The following is a 14,294-nucleotide window of genomic DNA, read 5'->3' on the forward strand; positions in this document are numbered from 1 at the left end:
ATATAGTAGCAAGGAAGAATACATCACATGAAAGAGTGCCATGGAGAATATTGGCATGAGGATCCATGAAGAAATCATAATCGATAAAACTGTTAACAATGTCCACATGTTTTGGAGAAGAGACATAATTATCTTGACCATCATCTAGTAATAGAACATCAGCAGTAAGGTACAGATTTGTGCCATGGGTAGCAGCAATCAGAGGAAGGACTATTTCATCCTCATTAACACGATCTGTTGTTGCTACATCTTCTTCTTCTCTACAATCCATTGGGGCAGCAAGATTGGCTAATGTATCAGCTGCATCTTCATCTGTATAGACATCTATTTCATTGTTGGCTCCCTTTGATGGGGCAAAGAGATTGGCAGGTGTGTAGAGAGGTGGTTGGATTCTTGTTCAAGATCTCCTATCATTGGAGTAGAGTCAACATCCACCATAGCCATGGTGGGAATGGGACAAAGGTTTAACTCTTGACCTTCCTTTGGCATGACTCTTCATTAATATGCACTACAATTCTTTGAGACAAGAAGGGAGCATAAAACCTTAGTAGCTTGTCACACTAATTTTGATGGATTAATGATTGATTGAATGAATGTAGATGTATGTGGTTCCTATAGACATCTTTATTATGCAAGCTGTGAAGCTATGGCGGACTGAAAGGAGCTGGCTTATTGTGAGCAAGGCTCCATCACTGCTAACTCTGTACTCTTTATGGTGTGCTTACTGCTGCTTTGCGACGGCAGCCTTAGCAACACTAAAGGATTCCCACTTATGTTTTTCATTCTTTTTCCTTGTACATGTGCAAAGCTTGAAAGGATTATTACATCCAACATCCTTTAAAACCTAGCTTGTTCCTGTTGCATTCATTTTTTGTCCTTTTTGATGACCTGATGTGAAGTGATTCTGACACATTAAGGTGGTTTAGACACAACTATTATAGAATACAATGTTGCCATGACATTGAGAAGTGAGTTCAACATCATGAACTCTTGAAAGGCCTCTTCATCTATGCTATCTGGTTCAAAATGATTCAGACACTACAAACTTATGGAACATCCATTGGTTTATTGTTGTGTGTACATTCACATACACTACACACTTATGGAAACATGTAAAACTTTATGGTAGTACATCCCAATTAACCAACCCTTATATTATTGTATTTTGAGAAATAGTAGCTTTGGTAAAGGATGTATTTTTATTCCATTCTAATGACTTGATCAGGTAAAATCTTTGACATGCAGTTACTCACCGATGATGTACACAGAGCAAGATGCATCTCTATAGTAATCCCTTGTCTATGTCAAGAAAGGAAAGACAAACTAAAGGCTCTAAGGTAAGTGGAATGGAGGTTTCTTGTTCTTTCAGTAAAAAGCTTTTTGGGTTATGGGTTGAGGACTGTTGTAGGAAAAATTAAAAAAATATATGATAGGGAAAGGAGGAAGCTTATCCTTCTTTTGATGCATCTTTTTATTGGACTACAAGGTCTACCATGAGGAAGGTGGATACAAACCGTAAATCATGTTCTTCTTTCTAATTGAAGCCACAATTAGATCCCCGAGGTATCATGAAGTTATTGCCTATAACACTACTGCCTATAACACACTTAGTAAAATGAAAAAGATATTCATAATCTCATGCTGCTTGTTTGTCATTACATGGCTGGTCTTCAATTTTTTTCTTGTTGCCTCAAGTGTCTATTTTATAGAAAGGTGGGATTGCCAATTGTGTCACTTTTTTTAGTCTTGCTACAATGGTTGCCGTCCATTATTTATTTGGGCCATACCTGCACAGGCTGATGCAAGGAATTGGAGAGTAGGGTATAGAACTTGAACTTCTCTCATGGATGGGAACAATAATGAGTAAGAGCATATGCATGTTGGATATACAACTACTAAAATCCAAGCACCTCTTTGCATCATTTGATGTGTAGGATTAGTTGAACTATGTACAGGATTAGTATAGCTGGCTTTGGGAGCAATAATTGGTCAAGCAGTTCTGCAACCACAGTAGCTTAAACTGGTTTTGGTAGTGTTCCAACTAGTTCGGGGAGCACATGTTCAATTGGTTTTGCCACATGTCGATACATACTAGATTGGTAGATGTATCAATGCAGGATTATATGGAAGCATTGCCCTTCATTGTGTTGCTACTGGTGGGTCCATGGCTAGAAAAAGCTCTCCAGTGCTTTTGACATAGCCAAATGCTATTAGGTCTGGAGCTGATAACAATGTAGAACAGTAGTGTATCTTCCATGTTATCTCCTTGCAGTTAGTAGACTGACATGACAGTGAGTTTGACGTTGAGGCTAGAAGTGAGGAAGACCTAATGACTTTTGTGTTGCAGGAAGGATAGCGGCTCTTAGATATACTTGCCATCAACAAACTAGAGGCATAAAGTCTCAGTGCCTGTCTTGCAATAGTGAAAGCAGCATATTGGGTAGTCTAGTCAACTTCTTTTATCTCTATTTTATAAACATTATCAGGTGGATATTTTTGTCCTATGGAGTTTTTAAGAAGACCAAGAGTGAGTGAGTGAGCATTTATGAGAGTTAGAATGGACTTGTTATGTTGTTGGATTAATAGGTGATATCTGCATGTTTCTATATGAATTGGTTTTTGTTGTTTGTTTACCGCAGCACAGAGGAACGGAAAATGGAGCAAAAGTGTAGGAAAGATGGAAGAAGGAGATAACCAAGAAGGCATAGGACAAAGGAAGGAAAAGGCGTCCTGGAGGATGGAGGTCAGACCCTGAAAATTTGAATGACGGTGTCGCCTCGAGAAAAGAAAAGAGTAAAAGCACGCCATTAAATATGAAGGCGCTCCCGAATCCTTGTAAAAAGAGCGCCGGGCTCACTCCTATGCAAATGGTATGCATTAGTGGGAACGGGATAAGTTAGAATGGTGGGAAATAGGAAAAGAGGGCCTAGGCTAATGTCCGGCCATGTAAAAAGTGGGGATGATTGCCTAAAAAGTAGGGCATGTATATAAAGTTCAAAAGTGAATGAGAAGTTCATTCTTGGGTGTGGCCAAAGCTTCTTCTTCTTATTCTCTTGTTTCTTGCCTTCTTGCTTGTGCTTGAGTGAGGGATTGAGGGAGTGTGAGGGAGTGAGGGAGTGAGTGTGTGAGAGTGAGGGATCGTGGAGAAGAAGCTCCCCATCTTCTCTCTTCATCTTCTCTTCTTCTCTTCTTTTCTCTTCTCTTGCATGGCTATGGAGGATGGAGCTTGACGGAGGGATCTTGAGGTTGCTTGAGCTTGCCACAAGGATCGTGGAGCTATCAAAGTGCAAGAGAGAGGAGGGAACTTGATCAAGCATCAAGGTAAGCTCACTACACTTGTAAGGTAGGCATTGCGCATCAGCTATGTGAGGGGTAGCCATGGCCGCTCATCTTAAAACGCTTGATCAATAAGCGGTCAGTAGGTCTCACGGTAGAGCTCCGTAGCTCCCCTACATTTTGGTTCCATTACCGGGACTGACGAAATCAATCCTTGAGCGCCACACGCATCGAATCGAGCATAGAATTAGGGTTTGCAGCCTGAACCGATTCTCAAGATAGTTAGGAGATTTAGGAGGTTTTAATCCTTGGAACAAGTAAGTATTTTGATTTGTTGTTGAATATTAGAGTAGGACCATCCATCTCTATCTCTATTTTTGATTTCTATTGCATTAGGTCAAGATTAGGATAGGAAAAGAAGGAAAACAAAAGGGTTTTGCTACTGCTGGAGACAGGAAATAGGGGCACAGATTCAGAATTTTGGCTGGAAGAGTGTGCGGGATTAATTCCTAAGTTTATAGCAGCCTAGAATGGGGTAATAAGGGGCCTAGGGAGCCAGGGAACACCACATTTGACATTCTGCCTTCTGAGAAGAGAGTGAGCTTGAGGGACAGGGAGAGAACAAGAGAGAGAGAGAGCTGTGGGGAGATCGCGAAGCGCTGGTCGATTCGAGCACCACATCGATTTTAGGTATGCCAGGCAATTCCCTCTATTGCTTTGTATCTATTTGAAAGGCATGGCTCAATTCGGTGGAGTAGACATTGACCTTGAGGCATCATGCACAACATGTGGGCCGTCGTCCGCGCCGTCTGACCAGTGCGTCCGAGTCCCAGAATAGGACTGCCCAATTTTTGGAGTTGGACCATCCGACCCCGAAAATCGGACCACTTTTTCGATCCGATCTTCATAATCTGACTAGCCGAAAATTGGACCACTTTTCTGATCCGATTCCCATAATCAGACCACCCCGTCCAATTGCTAGAATCGGACCCAATGTCAAAGTCAGACCACGTGTCCTAGTCGAGGACTTGGACCACTTGACCCATTGCAGTAGTCGGACCTCCCCCGTCCAACTAGGGAAGTCGAATCTAAGTAAAATTTGACCACCTTATCCAATCCCCAGGATCGAATGAGCCCGTCTGATTCCTAGAATCGGACCAATCCGTCCAATTCTCAGAATCGGACCAGTTCACCAAAATTTTAATAGAAGTTTTTAAACCTGTCCCACAGTCTTGGCCACCTTGGTCACATCTCTGATCCCCAGGAAACCCAGTTTAACCTTAGAAGCTAGAGGCCAGACAGGATAACCGAAGATTCACCCCAAACAGCTAGAGACTGGGCAGACCAAATTTGGGATTGGACGTGACGTTCAATTGACCAATCAACCAACTAACCAGCCCTGAAGCAGAATAGGGAATGCAGCAGGGTCTTTCGGTAAAACTTTAGATCAGCCAGAACATACGCTTAGAGCAACATTAGACTACGAACATGAGGGGTAGAGTGGAGTTTGCATTGAGTATTTCGTGCATCCTCACCTCACTTTTTGATTTCATCACCTAAGGTACACTACAAGGAAAGGAAAAGCATGTTTTCACACCGAGCATTAGAAAGCACGAAGCACAAGTTGTGGATAAGATTGATGACTGCTTCCAATAACAAGAAGCTCATTGGGAAACATAATTACATCAAGGAACCCACTATGAGGAGAAGATCCCAAAACATAGCTGGCTACTAGAAGGCCCCATCACTAGGACCCTAAGAGGACACGAAGATCCGGAAGGCGACAACATAGAGGATCGGACGCTATCGGAGTTACTCAAATTGATCGACGACCTTGTGGAGTTGGAAGTGGGAGCAATGTCAGGATCACGAGGTGGACTGGACTTGGGAGAATTCCCAGTCATAGTGCAGGAGTTAGTCAATGAGTATGAATTGTTGACTAGGATGGTAGTTCAGGGTAGGCCAGTAGAGGAAGTGGTAGCAACCCTAGAAGAGGAAAGAAAGGCAATCAGAAGGGCACTAGAGAGCATGATTGCCTATAACCACGAGCAAAAGGCTAGGAAACTCCAACAAGATGTAGACATGTATGAGACCCCGCGCGTGCTAGCCCTGGCTAGAGCAGCCAAAGCAGGACCAAATGCAAAGAGAGAGAGAGAGCAGTAGAGGCTGACTTATCATTGAGTGAACTTGTAGCAAGGCGGCTCATGGACAACACGTCCGCTGAGCAAAGCGCAGCAGCCTTAGCCATAGCATTACTCTCGGGATTAGGGGTCATGCAAGGGGCAAAGGGGCAATCTAGGATCCCTATAGTAGCAAAGCAACTAGACAAGTATGAACCTAGCAATGATCCATATAGCTTTGTGGAGCAGTTCGAACAAGTTTGCAAAGCAAACGGTCTCACGGATCTTGCACAACGCTCTCAATCTTTTGGGCTGTGTTTAGGTGATAAGGGGAGGATTTGGTAAAATAGTCTAGATGCAGCCAAGCGCACAAAATTTTCCCGTCTTAAAGACCATTTTATCAAGAGGTTCTCTGAGGGCAGGGTACTCTGACAACCTCATCAGCCGATTGATGAATGTCAGTCAGAAGGAAAAGGAGGACATAAGAGACTACATCACTCATGTGCGTAGCCTCTTCAAGAGGATCCCGGCCAATGACCGACCTAACGAGAAGGTTGTGTCTACAGTGTTTATAAATGGAATCCAAAGCGAGGAGCTCTACAAGGCCTTGGCTAGTAACTCCACCCTACATAGAGATGTGTTAGCTAGAGTTTTTGAAGAGGCAATAAGGGTGGACGATCAGCTTAGGGAGCAAAGCATGAGGAACTCCAGTCAGGACAGTACAAGCCAGAGAGCTTCAGAGTGGACAACCGTGTTGGGAGAGAGAGAGAACTCTAGCATACGGGATAAGGAAAAGAGTGTTGACCAAGGCCAGGAGCTGGCTAAGGTAAGAATGGAGCTTGCACGATTGCAAGAATAGATGAGGAAGCATGCGCGGACTCACATGCAGTGCATACACTATGGTGGAAACCACCTCCCAGCCAAGTGTCAAGATCCTAGATCTAGGCCGTGTTCGAACTGTGGTAGGATCAGTCATGACGTGTTGCACTACAGATTTCCCAGGAGGTTCCCATATGCACAGCAATACAACCCTCCATACTTAGGCAACAGGCCACCTAACTTCTTTGGAAGGGGAGCCCAGGTGGTGCTTCCAGCACCAAATGACGCAAGACTAGCCATTCCTAGGCTAGAGATGAACCCAACAGGCATACCCAGACCACCAAGACCCTATGTAACCCAACCACCAAGTGATGCTCCTATTCACTATGTGGAAGAACCTAGTGAAGAGGAAAGCTATGTGAACCCATACATCTCCTATGACAAGGAAGGCAATCCAGTCCTGATGGACTATTGACCGGTACCAGTGATGGTGCTAGGTAGAGGAAGAGGTAGAGGCTTTGGAGGACCAAGTCAAGATCCAATCTCATGCTAGACTTGTGGTCATCCATGCCATATTTCATCACGCTACCCGGAAAGGGAACAAGCAAACCAGGACAAAGCTGGCCTTTGATGCACTAAGTGTGGGATCACACACCTATTTCCTGACTGTCCTAGATGAAAGCCATCAGCCAGTTCTACCAACGTGCCCTCCGTATCCTTGGGACTATTCAGTGTGGAGACCTTTGGCGGCGAGGATGCTTCCATCCCACTGCACGTCATGACGCGAGCTCAGACAAAACGAACAGGCATCTCATTGCCTGGGCCAAGTAACCTGGATGCAACCTCGTTAGGAAAGAAAAGCCAGAGGAACTGATACTGAGGCAGAGACCTCAGCTCCTAAGAGAGCAGAACTAGGAAGTGCCAAGATAGGGGAATACCCCCATCCCAGACAGCAACTCGAGGCTATAGCCAAAGTTAAGGAGTGGGTCAAGGATGCCCAGGAATACCTTAAAGATATAGAGCCCATACTAGAAGACCAAATGGAAGACTTCTCTAGTGTGAGCACGCCCGTTTTGCCATCGTGACCTCAATCGGGGAACACACCCACATCACGAGAGATGCCACAGAGGCAAGACCAAGGAGAAGCTTTGTCAACAAGCTAACCATGACGTGTGGCCAAAGAATGGTGACCTAGGAGGAAACCAACCACCCAGCAACCTCCTCACCACCTTAGTAACCACCCTAGTAACCGTGAGCCTAGGAGACTTGCTCAGGCAGCACCCTCCATTATGGCAAGAATTAAGGCACTAGGTGGAGGGAAAGAGAGAGCATACTTCCACTGACTTGCAAGAGCAGGATGCAGTCACACAAATTCCAAGCTTAACGCTGCATGCAGCAGCTCGAAGGTCATTGCACGTCAACACTCTTTGGGAAGGCACGGAGATGCATGCAGTCCTACCTATCTTAGCCTTGGGGGATGCAACACGAAAAGGAATCATAGACACTGGCACCGAGGTCAGTGTCTTGAGAGCCACGTAGTTCTACATGCCTGGGGAAACCCACGTGTGGAAGTGGCTAGGTTTAATGTTACATTGGCCAACGGAATGAAGGTCAGACCATTTAGGGTCCTAAAGAATTGGCCAGTGAAGGTCGCAAGAGTGCAGTTTTCTGTAAACTTCATTGTCATGAAGGGTGTGGACTACGACATACTGCTAGGCCGACCCTGGATGAGGAACACACGAGTTATTGAAGATTGGGGAAACAACTTCATCTTTTTGGGGATTAGGACGGAAGTGATAAGGGTTGAGATGGACACCTGGAAGACTACCCCAGCCGACCTCGATGCTATCTCGACCATGCTAAAAGGTAATGCCCAGGCAAGAAAACCCTATGGGTCATTGACCAAGTACATCTCCTGCCCTGAGGACAAGAGGGATTGGATGCATGTCTTGGCAACAGTTGACCTACCATTCTCAGATGAGAAAGAGCTGTATAAGCAAGCTACTAAATCACCAAGCATGCTAGCAAAGGAGCCCACTGTGCCACTCTGCATGCTAGTAGGAAGCTCACGTGACCCAGGGAGACTGGTCTCATTCCATATCCCCACCAACAAGCTCGAGCTTAAGGAAATCATAGAGTGCCTGACCAATAAATTGAAAGGCAACAAGGCAGCTAATCCAAAACCCCTAAGTGATCTCTTGGCTCGGCCTGAGTGGAAATGGACTAAAATTCACAATCTTAACCTATTATACAATTGGTCTTTAGTCACCGACGAAGAGGAGATTGGAGAGGAAAACCTGGGGGATGACGAACAATCAGAGGGGCAAGATTCCAATGATGAGGGGTACAAGCATTGTTGCTCTGTGGGGGACGAGAGTGAAGAGGAGTTAGACACAATAGAATATGACACGGAAGGGAGAACAATTGAGCATATCAAGGCAAACTCTAGGCCTAGAAGGGAAAGGGCAGGCCATAATGAAAAAGGAGTCATGCTGATGGAGTGCGATAGGTCCTAGTTGGAGCACATGGGAGCCGTGGATTACGAGCAAGCAAGGGTGGCGCAGCCACTAGTGGCTCCAGTATTGAAGACAGATTCTACTGAACTATGACCCCCTGGCAAAACTCCTTCCTCAAGCGAGGGATGTGAGTTTAACTCGGAGTCTGAAGTCAGTACAGAGAGTGATTCTGAAATACCCCAACCCTCTAAGGTTAGATACACCAAAGGGGACTTGCCAATCCACCTAAGACACAAATGGTTAATGGAGGAGGCCAAAAAGAAAACTAAAGACTCAGAAGCAGAGAGGCAAAAGAAGCCGCATGACCTCCCTAAACGCTTCACGAAGTTTAAGAAGGGTGATAGAGTGGTGGCTTTGCTAGGAGCAAAGAGATAGGGGCAAGCCAGTGAACCAATTGAGGGACCCGCTAGGGTCAAGGAAGCTGACCTAGCAAGGGAAGGCAAGAAGCCTCGACCTATGTTCATCGGTGACGACCTGACCAAGGATGAGGAGGCTAGACTGGTTGCTCTCCTACGAGAGTATGTCGATGTGTTTGCCTAGTCCTTGGAGGAACTTAGAGGAGTCGATCCTAGGGTTGTGACCCATAATATTCCACTGGTTCCAGATGCGGTGCCAACGAAGCAGCGACCTTACCCTATGAATCCCAAACATGCCCATGAAGTGAAGGAAGAAATCAATAAGCTCATGAAGGCGGGATTTATATATGAGATTGAGCACACAGATTGGGTATCGCCCATAGTGATCGTTATGAAAAAGAATGGTGAAATTCGAGTGTGTGTGAATTACAAGAGGGTTAATGCCACTACGAAGAGGGATAACTACCCCTTACCGTATACCGAGCACATGCTGGAGAGGGTGGTAGGCAAAGAAGCTTACAGCTTCTTGGATGGTTTCTCTGGCTATAATCAAGTGCAAGTGCACCCTGACCGATAGGCACAAGACTGCCTTTGCCACGGAGTGGGGCGTATTCGGCTACATCATTATGCCCTTTGGGCTAATGAATGCACCTGCAACTTTCCAATGATTAATGTGCACCATCTTCAAGGATATGCTACGATGCGAGCTAGAGGTGTTCGTAGACGACTTGTGCATACACTCTAATTGGGCTGAACACTTAGAGAGGTTGAGAGAAGTCTTTGAACAATGTCGGTTATACAAACTCTCGTTGAATCCCTTGAAGTGCCAATTCTGGGTGAAGCATGGATGCATCCTAGGGCACGTAGTGTCAAGGAATGGCATTGCCACCGACTTCTCAAAAGTCAGGGTCATTGTCGACCTACCACCACCCATTAACTATAAGGGCGTACAGTGTTTCTTAGGCCATACGAGATACTAACGACGCTTTGTACTGAACTATGCACTGATTGCTAGACCATTGTACAAGCTGCTGATCGTATTTGAGTGGATTGAGGAATGCCAGCGTGCATATGAACAGTTAAAGAAGGCTCTCACCATTGCACCAATCTTACGAGCCCCAAACTGGAGTATGACATTCCATGTACACATAGATGCCTCTAAAGTTGCTATCAGAATTACCCTGTGAGCTTTGCTAGCAGGCAGCTCACCGAAAGAGAGATGATCTATTCCATTACAGAAAGGGAAGGGCTAGCCATGGTGTTTGCTGTAAAGAAATTTAGGCATTATCTCTTGGCCACACCCTTTGTCTTTTTCGTTGAAGCCCTACTGTATCTTGTGAACAAGCCGTGCGCTACAGGTTGCATAGCGAGATGGTTACTTCTCCTATTGAAGTTTTCTCTGTGGTTTTTTGTAAGGGAAAGCAGCACTACATGGTAGACCACATGTCCTGCATACCCACAGGGGAAGCTACTAGACAAGGCATACCTGAAAACTTACCGGATGATCATATCTTTGGCCTATCTAGTGAAGGAGACTTGTTTATGGCTGATTTGATGCCATATTGGGCCGACGATGTAGTCCAAGTGCTAGAGAACCGACTGCCTGAGAGACCTATTGATAAATCCAAGCTAAGGAGACTTATCTTAAAAATCCAGTCGCTAGCCAACTCTATAGGTTGGGGCAAGACGGTTTGTTGCATAAGTGTGTGTGCGAGCACGAGATGCATGATGTATTATTTTGAACCACTTTTTGCGCAGAGTGTGCAGGGTCTAGGTTTGTTTAATATTTCATTACAAAAATATTACATTCTCTCCCCCTTAGAGGAATTGAGATATCCTCATCTCAAGAAGAACTGGGAGTATTGTTGGTTGAGAGTACTTTCACCCATCCAAGTGGCATCCTCTTTGGGGTAATCTTTCCACTAGACGAGGTATTCTCTCAAGGTCCTGGATCTCAAATGCCTCTCCCTAGCATCTAAGATCCTGTCAGGATGTAGCTCAAAGACTCCTTGGTTAGGCATTACAACTTGTTGATCATCAAGCACGTGACTAGGATTAGGTACATATTTCTTTAATAGACTGATATGGAATACATTATAAACTTTTAGGTTTTTAGGGATTTGAAGTCTATAAGCATTAGGCCCTAGGCACTTGAGAATCTTGTAGGATCCACAATACCTTGGACTTAGCTTTTTGCATTCACCCAAGGATAGGGAACTCTTCTTTGGAAGTACGCGAATGAAGACCATATCACCTTCAACGAAGGATCTGTCTTGACATTTCAGGTTCGCGTAAGCCTTCTGTCTATCCTTGGCAGCTTGGATGTCCTATCTTACTGACTTGATTTGGTCATCCATGTCTTCCAAAATCTACTTTTGAAGCTTCAACCCTCAAGGTTGGATCCAAAAAGCTTAAAGGGGTATGACAATCGTGCCCATACAATGCTTGAAAAGGGGTCATCTAAATGCTTTGTTGGTAAGAAGCATTGTAGGCAAACTCAACCAGTGGCAAATATTGAATCCACTTTTTGGGTTCGCGACAGCAGTGTGCCCTAAGCATATCTTCAATGACTTGGTTGGCTCGTTTCGTTTGACCATCGGCTTGGGGATGGTAAGCTATACTGAAACAGAGTTGAGTCCCAATGGCCTCGAAGATAGCCCTCCAGAAGTGTGATGTAAAGAGAGAGTCATGATCACTAATGATTCTTCTGGGTAACCCATGCAGTTTGAATATTTCCTTGATAAATAACCTTGCAATGTCTGAGGCTTTATAGTTTGTCTTAACAGGGATAAGATGTGCAACCTTGGTGAGCATATCAACCACAACCATAATGGAGTCCTATCCTCCCTGAACTTGGGGCAGGCCAACAACAAAATCTATACTAATGAACTCCCATTTCATTTGGGGAATGTCAAGTGGTTGCAATGTTCTTGGCATTTTGACATGTTATGCCTTAATACGTTGACAAGACAAACATTCTATGACATATTTGAGAACCTCACCTTTGAGCCTCTCCCAATAATAGCTCTTTCTGATTGCATTAAGGTTCTTGGCATAGCCAGGATGTCCTGAGAAAGGGGAATCATGGGCTTCCCAAAGTATCTTCTGCTTGAGTGACTGGCTTGCTGGTACACATAATCTCGTTCTATAGTAGACAAGTCCACTATTGATAGAGAATTCTTGATACTTTATTTGTAGCTTTGGGTCTTGATCCTTGATGGGGATCTCCCTTAGCAATTTCTGATAGATTGGGTCACGGCATGCCTCTTCTCTAGCTAGCTCAAGAATTGGGTTGTTTGGCATGGATACCTTTGTGGCTAGAGATCTTGCTGTTGATGGATCTTGCAAAATCAGAGATTTCAGAAATGCTTTGCGACTGAGTGCATCAGCAACTACATTCTCCTTTCCAGGCTGGTATTTGATTTCAAAATTATATTCTTCCAGCACTTCAATCCATCGACGTTGCCTCATATTCAGCTCATTCTGGGTAAAAATCCATTTAAGACTCTTGTGGTCTGTCACTAGGGTCAATTTGTTACCTAGCAAGTAGTGTCTCCAAATTTTAAGAGCATGGATGACAGCCAACAGCTCTTCAGATCATGGGAGCATACTTCATTTCATGGCTCTTCATTTTCCTTGAAGAGTATGCTACAGGATGACCTTCTTGTGTGAGCACACATCCTAAAGCAAGTGTGCTAGCATCAATTATCCCTTCAAAATCCTTACTAAGATCTGGAAGTTTCAAGATGGGTGCTGATACCAAGCTTTGCTTTAGTTTTTCAAAGCTGGACTATTCAGTAGGTGACCATACAATTGATACTTGCTTCTTTAGTAGATTAGACAAAGGTGCTACAATCAAAGCATAGTTTTTTATAAAGACCATGTAACATCATGTCAATCCAAGAAAACTACGTATTTCTTTGACAAAAGTTGGTGTTGGCCACTCCAGAACGTATTTGACCTTGGCTGGATCTATTGAAATTCCTTCCGTTGATACAATGAATCCCAGGTATTCAATCTGTCGCTTGAAAAATGCACACTTCTTCTTCTTGGCATAAAGCTTGTGTGCCCTCATTATCTCAAGGATGATGCGAAGCTGGGGTTCATGATCTTCTTCTTGCTTGGAGTAGACTAGGGTATCGTCAAAGAATATGAGTACAAAGTCATCAAGATAGGGCCTAAAGATATCTTGCATTATCCTGTTGAAGGTAGCAGGAGCATTTGTCAGCCTGAATGACATGACTAGGAATTCAAAGTGTCCATATCTTGTGCTGAATGCAATCTTTGGGATATCTTCTTCCTTGATCCTTATCTGATAATATCCAGACCTGAGATCAATCTTAGAGAAGATCTTTACACCCTGAAGACGGTCAAGTAGTTCATCTATTCTTGGAATAGGATATTTGTTCTTAACGGTTGATTGATTCAACCCTCTGTAGTCAATGCATAGCCGAAGCGTTCCATCTTTCTTCTTCTGGAACAGCACTGGAGCTCCCCATGGTGAACTGCTAGGACGGATGTAGCCTTGGTCTAACAGTTGCTTGAGTTGCTCCTTCAGCTCAATCGCTTCCGGGATGGACATCCTATATGGTCTCTTTGCAATCGGTGCAGCTCCTGGCGCTAGCTTGATTTCATGATCGACTTTCCTTTGAGGAGGAAGTTCACTCAGCTCTTCAGGAAATATGTCTGCGTACTCCTTTAACCATGAAGGTTTTTCCCTAGATTCCTAATTCTGATCCAACTTATTTAGCTTTATCAAATAGACAGGTAGCCCCTTTCTAACTCCTTTTATTATCCGAGATGCTTTGGCTAGTTGAATTTTTGGTATACCAACCTCTCCTTGAGTTGTAACTAGTTCCCCTTCAGAATTCCGGAAGGAGACTTAGCCCTTTCCACAGTGAATGTGGGCATCATTGGGTATTAGCCAATCCATTCCGAGCAAACATTCATGGACACCTAGGTTCATTACCCTGAATCTGACCGAAGTCGACTTTCCACCGAGTAGGAATTTCACCTTAGCAGTTTTCCTAGTACAAGAGACCTCACGACCATTTGCTAATTCCACAATTGAGTAGGTGCATCATTTGTGGCTATTTCTAATCTTCTTGCACAGACTGGGGAAATGAAGAAATGTGTACTACCACAATAAATCAAGGTTTTGAATCTTTTACCTTGATAATCCAATGGAGTCTGAATCACCGAGAATT

Source organism: Lygodium microphyllum, chromosome 19 (assembly GCF_053477565.2).
Source record: "Lygodium microphyllum isolate KBCC chromosome 19, Lygodium_microphyllum_v1.1.10, whole genome shotgun sequence".
NCBI lineage: Eukaryota > Viridiplantae > Streptophyta > Polypodiopsida > Schizaeales > Lygodiaceae > Lygodium > Lygodium microphyllum.